This window comes from Pinus tabuliformis, chromosome 9, assembly GCF_031772625.1.
Source record: "Pinus tabuliformis cultivar Carrire ecotype Pingquan chromosome 9, CPIR1, whole genome shotgun sequence".
NCBI lineage: Eukaryota > Viridiplantae > Streptophyta > Pinopsida > Pinales > Pinaceae > Pinus > Pinus tabuliformis.
The window spans coordinates 1,236,689,548-1,236,698,622 of NC_142307.1; the positions used below are offsets into that span (position 1 = coordinate 1,236,689,548).

General features: G+C 39.6%; 1 pseudogene; it reads right to left on the reverse strand.

The window, feature by feature from the left end:
- The window catches only part of LOC149153023 (omega-6 fatty acid desaturase, chloroplastic-like), a 105,624-nt pseudogene extending 96,770 nt beyond the window's left edge, over positions 1–8,854 (reverse strand).
- Between the last annotated feature and the right edge of the window lie 221 nt (positions 8,855–9,075).

The window sequence follows — 9,075 nt, forward strand, 5'->3', positions numbered from 1 at the left end:
ACCCCCCATTTAAGGCAAGGGAAAAAAATTACAGTCAAAACCTTTCCTTCTTCCAAGTGACACAGTAATCCATGCCCAACATGTCTAAGGAAAAACAAGCGTAAGCACCCGATTGCACAATGAAAAATATAACTTTTGGGTTGGATTTCCCACCGTCAAACATACATTATGAATAGATGAGTGAGGGGACATATGGCTACTGCAGGGAGCAGAGATAAAATGACACAATGTATCAACGACACTGGTGGTTGTCTGGGGTTGTTGGTAGCCGACTGAAGGGAGATCTAGGAGAAAAAATCCTCCAATGGGATTACCCACTTTTGGTGGGTAATATGACCTAGAAAAGATAAGTGTTATAGTTCAATAACTTGTTTCCCAAATAAATTTTGTTGTTAGAGGTTTCCATGGATTAGAATTTTTTTTATTGAATGTCAAAAATTTAGTTAGACAAAAGGAACACCACACATAGAGTGACATGTTTTTTGAAATCGTGTAGTCGTCACAATGGTGACCTAGTGAGTTGCCGAAATGGTGTCCTAGTGAGTTGCCGCAATGGGTGAACCAACTAGGAAACTAGTTGGTTCACCCATTGTGGCAACTCCCTAGCCACTGTTGTAACAACTCATTGAGTCACCATTGCAACGACTACAGGAACATGAGCAAACAACAAAGAGAAATGTAACAACAATTTTGGGAATAAATTAGCTAGGATCTGTCTCCTAGCCCATATATTGGGTGTGACTTCAATATATCAGCTTATATATTGGGTGTGACTTCAATATATCAGCTTATATATATTGGGTGTGACTTCAATATATGGGGTGTCCCATCTCTCTAGGATACAATCACAGGTTAGGCGGATGTTAGGGAGCCAGGGGACTGCCTTGCCTCACTAGAATGGTACCACCTGATTGTCCGGCGAGTGGGCGTGAGGGGGCAGACATGACTCTCAACCTCACTGCTGCAATGGAGGCTGTCCATCATGGATCCATCATTAGGCGTAGGATACCCAACAGATTCACGGATGACGTTAGGGAGCCAAGGTGATTCTTTGCTTGCCTCAAGCAAATGGTACCACCAGTTGTTACGGACGAGTGGACTTGAGGGGTAGACATGACTCTCAACCTCACTGCTGCATTAGAGGTTGTCCATCATTTTCTTGCTTTGATCCCCTATCAGAGGTCACCGAACCACATAAGAACAAACGTTAGCTCATTTTTTATTCTTGGAAGAAATGACTGTAGATAGATAAATTGGGTTTTTCCGGGGCGGACGTAGCCAAGTGGACCAAGGCAGTGGATTGTGAATCCACCACGTGTGGGTTCAATTCCCGTCGTTCGCCCATAAAACAAGATAAAAAAAATCAGACTGGATCCGATTCGTTGTCTTTTTCCTTCCTATTTAAGTGAAATAAATTATGTCCATGGGACATAATGGTATCGGTTGGTTGACAGGAGATTTACAATTATATGAAATCAATATATGCTATAAATATTCTATTTATTGGTATAAAACAAAAGGGAGAGGTAAGGGGGGGAATGGAGTGGGTCTACAGGGCTACCAGGCACGACCTCCCAGCCTCCTAGTGTTGGTAGTGGTTGTCCCTTTGCCGATCATCTATTTATCCATCCTGCCTATCTATCTGGCCTACCATCCTGTGCCACTGACTTGTCTAGCTTTATGTTGGTGTCTGACTTTACTTCTATCTAGCTTGTGTTCTAAAGGGTGGTTTACCACCCTATGTACTTTTCACATCGACTCAGTGCCTTAGTGATTCTAGGACAAGGCATAAGGGTGTTGAGGCCCTTTTTAAAGGTGTGACGTACTATTCTTTGCACCCAATGGATTACGGCTCAGTGTTGGTTCAAGCTTAATATTGCCTGCACAGAGTGAGCCGCATACGAGTATGGTCAATTTCATTCTTGAGATGGCGACAAACCCAGGAACACCATGCCTTGTAGGAATCCATCCTCATTCCTTGTAGTTTCCTGACTTTACTTCTATCTAGCTTGTGTTCTAAAGGGTGGTAGGGCCTAACTAATGTGGTTAGGGAGCAAGTCAGCCTTACTGGAGGTAAAAGGTTACCACCCGTCTGGTGACGAACGAGTGGGCCAACAGGGGCTACCAGGATCTGTCTCCCAGCCCATATATTGGGTGTGACTTCAATATATGGGGTGTCCCATCTCTCTAGGATACCATCACAGGTTAGGCGGATGTTAGGGAGCCAGGGGACTGCCTTGCCTCACCAGAATGGTACCACCCGATTGTCCGGTGAGTGGGCCTGAGGGGGCAGACATGACTCTCAACCTCACTGCTGCATTGGAGGTTGTCCATCATGGGTCCATCATTAGGCGTAGGATACCCAACAGATTCACGGATGACGTTAGGGAGCCAAGGTGATTCTCTGCTTGCCTCAAGCAAATGGTACCACCAGTTGTTACGGACGAGTGGACCTGAGGGGCAGACATGACTCTCAACCTCACTGCTGCATTAGAGGTTGTCCATCATTTGGTTAGGGAGCAAGGCAGCTTACTGGAGCAACAGGTTACCACTGGCTGTAGTGGGCCTACAGGGCTACCAGGCATGACCTCCCAGCCTCCTAGTGTTGGTAGTGGTTGTCCCTTTGCCGATCATCTATTTATCCATCCTGCCTATCTATCTGGCCTACCATCCTGTGCCACTGACTTGTCTAGCTTTATGTTGGTGTCTGACTTTACTTCTATCTAGCTTGTGTTCTAAAGGGTGGTTTACCACCCTATGTACTTTTCACATCGATTCAGTGCCTTAGTGATTCTAGGACAAGGCATAGGGGTGTTGAGGCCCTTTTTAAAGGTGTGACGTCTTTACACCCAATGGCTTACAGCTCAGTGTTGCTTCAAACTCAATATTGCCTGCACGGAGTGAGCCGCATACGAGTATGGTCAATTTCATTCATGAGATGGCAACAAACCCAGGAACACCATGCCTTTTAGTTAAGCTTAGGGCCAACAGAGATATGGGCTAGGATAACAGTGCCTGAGCTTGTTTGTCTGTTGAGGATGGATATCTATGAAATACCTATAGAGGATGTAAGGAGACCCATATTGAGCTTGTCTCTTGTTGAGGATGGATTTCTATGAAATACCTATAGAGGATATAAGGAGACCCATACTGAGCTTGTCTCTTTGTTGAGGATTGATTTCTATGAAATACCTATAGAGGATGTAAGGAGACCCATACTGAGCTTGTCTCTTTGTTGAGGATGGATATCTATGAAATACCTATATTGGGTGTGACTTCCATAGGGTTTTGTGCCTTAGCCGAGCGAGGAAGGTCAGTGTCAAGTATCTGCCTGGGATCATGTCTTCCTTGGTTTATTCTGGATGTACAATGCAATTTCGGTAGTAATATTCCATTTCAGCTGGAAAATGCAGTCCGATGTTTGGGGTAATATAAGTGATCAGGGAGTGGTAACTCATATTACGGGAGGAAACTTTGCACAAAGTTCCATTACGATTAACGGGTGGCTCCGTGACTTTCTATGGGCACAAGCCTCTCAAGTGATCCAATCTTATGGTTCTTCATTATCTGCATATGGTCTTTTATTTTTAGGTGCTCATTTTGTTTGGGCCTTCAATTTAATGCTCTTATTCAGCGGCCGTGGGTATTGGCACGAACTCATTGAATCTATTGTTTGGGCCCATAACAAATTGAAGGATAAATTAGCTCTTTTCGTCTGCCCAAAATTTGGTTTCTCCATATGCACAGGTAGCTCACCAATTTTTCCAATAATCTAGTTGCTCCATTTGCACAAGTTGCTCACTAATTTCTCCAATAATCTGGTTGCTTCATAAATGGTTTCTACAGGAGAGGAGGAAGGGTGACACAAAAGAGAAATGGCATAGATGTGAGGTCGATTTCAAATTAAGGGCAGGAAATTCAAATTTTCCCATAAATGTTGCACGATTGAAATCGTTGACTCGTACGTGGCAAACAATTGAACGACTTGATGACTTCAATCGGTCGATGAAGTTTACAAATATTTGTTTAGTCATTTGGTTTCCAGAGGGAGAACATATAGACTACAATTTTCGAGTTTGAAATTGAAATGGTGCCTCATGTTCAAAGCACCATTCAAAATTTGAATATCCTGTATTAAGACTTGCACACCTGACGCGTACGCCTAGTTGGTGTAACGTTGACAGAGTTGAGGACGGAGATGAAGTTGGAGAAGAGATAGAGACAGACGTAGTTGAAGAAGAGATAGAGACAGTGATAGAGACCATCCATCGAGGCTAGATGACAATAGAGATGAAGACAAACATAGTTGGAGTAGGAGCCAGAGGATAGCCGGAGGCCGGTAAATCATGGGCGCAAAAAACGAAGTTGAAATCGTCGACTTCTTAGACTACATCATGAAAGAGACTAGTTTTAACTTTTTTAGTGTTTTCTCACTATTCAAAATAGATTTCACTGCTTGTGCATAGATGGAAACACCAAGGGAGCACATTGAAGAGTTTCAAAAAACCAAGTCAAAGATAAACCTCTTATAGAAGAATTGCACCAAGTAGTCAAACTTTTGTCTGTGGAATTATAATGAATTCTCTATAATTTGTTGCAAGTTAGAAAGTGTTTTCTGCTCAGGAATTGAATCCTCCTCTACCATTTTGAGGATTTAGAATCCACATACTCTATAACAACCATGAAAAATCAAATGAACTTAATTCAAACATCACCTATAAATACAAAAGCCAACTAGATTCAAGAGATTCTCTCAGGATTTAATATAAGAAAGGATTAAGATTTCATTTTGCGAGGGCATTATAAAAGATTTCTTGCTTCATTCTATTTTGATTGTGGAGTGAAGAGCGTGGATGAATAGTCTTGGAAGGGAGTCAACCAATGGATCTCGAGAAGCACCCTTCAGGCATCATTTCCACCCTCTAGTAAGTTTTTCCTCATAATAACAAATTGGGTCTCGTTGCAATTTAAAATTTGAAGGACACATTTCATTTCCTCTTTTCTTGCTATACCTAACAATGAGAGTCTGGGTGCTTCGTTTTTGGTTTATTTACATTCTCCTTCATTTTTCCAGAGATGGATTACAAGTTCTTGTTCGCCACACTGCTATCATAGATCAACAATGGTTTATGAGATGATGATAATGCTGATTAATGATTTAGTAGTACATGATTCTTCAAATTCTTTTGTTTCAACCATCCAAATTCATAAGTAATTAAAACATTAGTATAAAGTATCTTTCTTAGTTAATTAAAACACTAGTATAAAGTATCTTTCTTGCTTGGAATTCAAGAAATAATTTTTCTCAATTCCATTATTTGACAATAGGACCTGCAGGGGGACCATATTTCACTGGGTTTTGAAAGCAATTATGGTCACATTGGATATAAATATTTTTCATATAGTCTAAATAGGCCACAATTTGGCTCGGAAAACAATCGAAATTCTAGCATGATTTTGAGAAAATTTGGTGGAAATTTTTTAAAATCCACACTACAAATGTCAAGCTTCAGGGATTTTGGTGCTCTAATAGTTATTTATGGTGCTAAATCCATTTTTGTCATAAAAAAACGATTTAACCACTGCCACAGTCAGATTTCTTGAATATTTTTTCACCGGATTCTGGCGAGAAATTCGTCGTCCTGGTGAAATTGTGGCCTCGTTAGACAATGCATTTTTCCTATCTATTTATCTAGATATGTTGACTCAAATAAGATAATTTTATTGATTTGGAGCAATTAAATTTATTTGACGTATGGTTGATGGTTTATGCTTTCTGAATAATTGGTGATGGATGAAAGTTGTAGCCAACATGAGAAAAACGAAGACACCCAACATTATGCAAGACTTGAAAATTGAAAATCTAAGATGTGATCACAGAATGAAAAGTCCATGATAGACAAAATATATATGAGTAATTAATGGGAAAACAAAACCATTGTAAATAAATTTTATTTTTCTCTAAATATTAAAGAATCATTGATCTCACGAATACACAAGCTCAAAATGTGACTCTATCTAATAACTTAAATATGCATATAAGATTTGTTGTATATTGCTACACAAGGACTCAAATCTCTCAAGGTTTGTAACTGTATTTGATACCATATGTAATGACCCAAAATTAAAACATGCAAATTAATTACATAAATTAAGGCCATTAATCATCAACATAAGAAAGAATTCAATGAGTTAGTATATAACCTACGAAACCCATTAGAGAAAAGGAACTTACCTGTAGAACCAAGAATTGGCTTACTTGAAATTTCATAACCCTTGCGCTATTAAGATCCAATTGACAACAACCAACGTTTTTGGGGTGACTCTCAATCCAACTGTAGGCTTAATTGCACTATTTCTTTCTACAACTAGCTAACCCCAAGCCCTCAACCAACTGCCTTAACCAATGAATCCTTCTATCCTATAATTCTCCTTCAGGAAAGAATAATGCCGCACATCCTCAATCTCATCCATTAAACAGAACAATTCGTTCCAAAAATGGAAAGGTAATCTTCAAGCACATAATAGATGTGTCATCATGCAAATTTCTGTTTTTGTCTTAAGTTTTTCTTAACTCGGCCTTTTTTCCATAATTGACTCTTGCTTATTTTATTCTTTTACTTTTTATTAATTTGACTTGATTCTTACTATTTTTATAGTTTCTTTTATTTATTTAGTCAAAAAAATCATTTTATTATTAATTAATTATTTATGCAATATTATTATCTTCTCTTTATTATTTTATTTATTAATATTCTCACTTTTATTCTTTATTAATTTATTAATTTTATTATTATTATCACTATTATTTATTGATTTATCATTATTATTTATTTTCGATTATTTATTAATTATTTTTTAAGGAAAAATCGTAATTTTATTCAACCTAAGGACAAGGAAAAAAATTACATTCTATAGATGCTGATAAGCATTCGGTAATGCTATCCTATCGGCTGATGGGCAAATAAAAGAAACAATCTATACAAAATTACATTTTTTTGCCAGGGCTAAGTGTGATAAAAGTCACTTAGCTTCCCCCTTTTACCTTTCTTTTTCTCAACTTTTCGCCAAAATTCTTGGTTGGGAGCAGCGGTTACAATTTCCAGTTGATTGTTATCTACCTTGAAGTGAAATTATTTTTCTGAGTCTAAGCTCTCAGATGCATGGGATCTTTTTATGCCCCCTGATTCCTTTTCGATGGGTGTTTCCTCTTTTTCTAGTTTGTAACTATAATCTCTGATGATATAGTACCCTTCTGGCTTTGAACCACTGTTCCTGACTAATACCCTGCTCCTCCAGGTTGTATCTGTGCATCTAAATTTTCTTTATGTTCCATGGATTCTTGTTCTTCTTCAGAGGTGTCGCGAAACTGCCAACCCCTTGGTTTAGAAGCTTGTCTCCTTTTCTTTTTTGGGGCCTTTTTTGCTAGTGGGAAAGTGTTCTACGAGTGTCCTATTTGAAAATAAGTCCAGCACCTGAATGCCATATTATGATTATCTGAAATTTGTGTCCACTAAATATTTTCATGTCTTAAAAGAATACAACCAGGTAGACCTTTGCTAAGGTCTATCTCTACACATATTCTAGAAAATGTGAAGACAACTTTTGTTGTTTTTTCCATATCCATTTTTTTGAATTTTCCTAATGTATTTTCGATATCCTCTAGGACCTGAAGGTGCCAAAAGGGAAGAGGGAGGTTTGGTAACCACACCAATACCGACATTGATGTTACCACCATACATGTAACATCAAATTATGGGAACCATAGTGTAATGAAAACCCCATCTTGACGCCAAAACCATGGCCCATCATCTAAAACATTTTCCATATTTTGTTGTGTGACAACTTGTATTATGAAGAAACCTTTAGAGAATAGGTAGAGATCGCAGTTTGGTGTCCAGGCAGAAAAAAACTATTGTTATAGTTCTTTTTTTTGTGTAAGTCAGCTTTTGATATTAACAAAAAGAAAACATAGTACAAAATTTCTGCATCAGCAGACTACGGGCCGCTAAACAGCAGGCCTTACTTCAGGAGACCAAAAAGAGAAGACAGAGTGACTGAAAACTAAAAAGCAGCACACCTTGTAGGGCGGCAGAGAACTAGAACTAACATAAGGACATAAACAGAGGAAGACCTGTCGGAGAAGAAATTAGACGGGCTACCTGGACAGTAAACATATCAACCTGCAGAGAAGAAGGAAGCGAGGATAGCAAGCCGCGAAAATAAAGAGACTGACCGCCGAGGACGAGGAGTCTGAGAGACTACAGAGTCAGATATGTTTAAACATCTCCAGGACCAGTGCAGACCTTGACATGTTAACCTGTCCTGGCTTGGGAGGATTTCCCTGCTGATCTCCAGTCGAATCTCCCTTCTGCATATCTGAAGGCTTGCTGTCTTGACCAATGACATGTCTTAAGAGTTTAATCAGGACTATGAGTTTCTTGTCGATAGTGTCGACCTGTTGGTGCAACGCACTCAGCTTGAATTCACTACTCTCAACGACCGCCATATGATCATGCGTCATAGCTTCTGTGAACTTCTGAAGCTTTCGCAACTGCTCCGCATGTTCTCCCTGAATATCCATAGCTTTCGCAAGAAGGGTCTTCATACGCCAGCTCTCAGCTTGGGTTCTGACGAATTGAGTAGCGCGAGTGCTGACTGTTCCAGGGTCCCGGATCCAGTCCACTTCTTTTCCAATTTGCTGGTCTGAAAGCTTGTTCTCCTCTTCCTGGACCATGGCTTCTAAGTTGATAATCTTACGCTTATTCCTTTGTGAGGTCCGCGTTTCATACATCTCTCTCGCTTGCCGAAGGTCTTTGTTGGCAGACTCATTGCGGCTGCCCTCCCCTGCCATTGTATTTCTTACTCTCCTAGTGTTTTCCTGAGCTCTATCTGCAGAGTGAAGAGGATCTGTCTTGCTACACGATAAAACAATGCTTTTCCCTTTGCCTTTGATAGTGGTTAAATATCGAATTCCGAGGAAATTACCGGTGTATGATCGCTTTTCTCTGTGCAACTTGCACGTCAGATCATCATAATTGCTGCGTGATGGTATGTTGGTTGCGTTATGGAAAA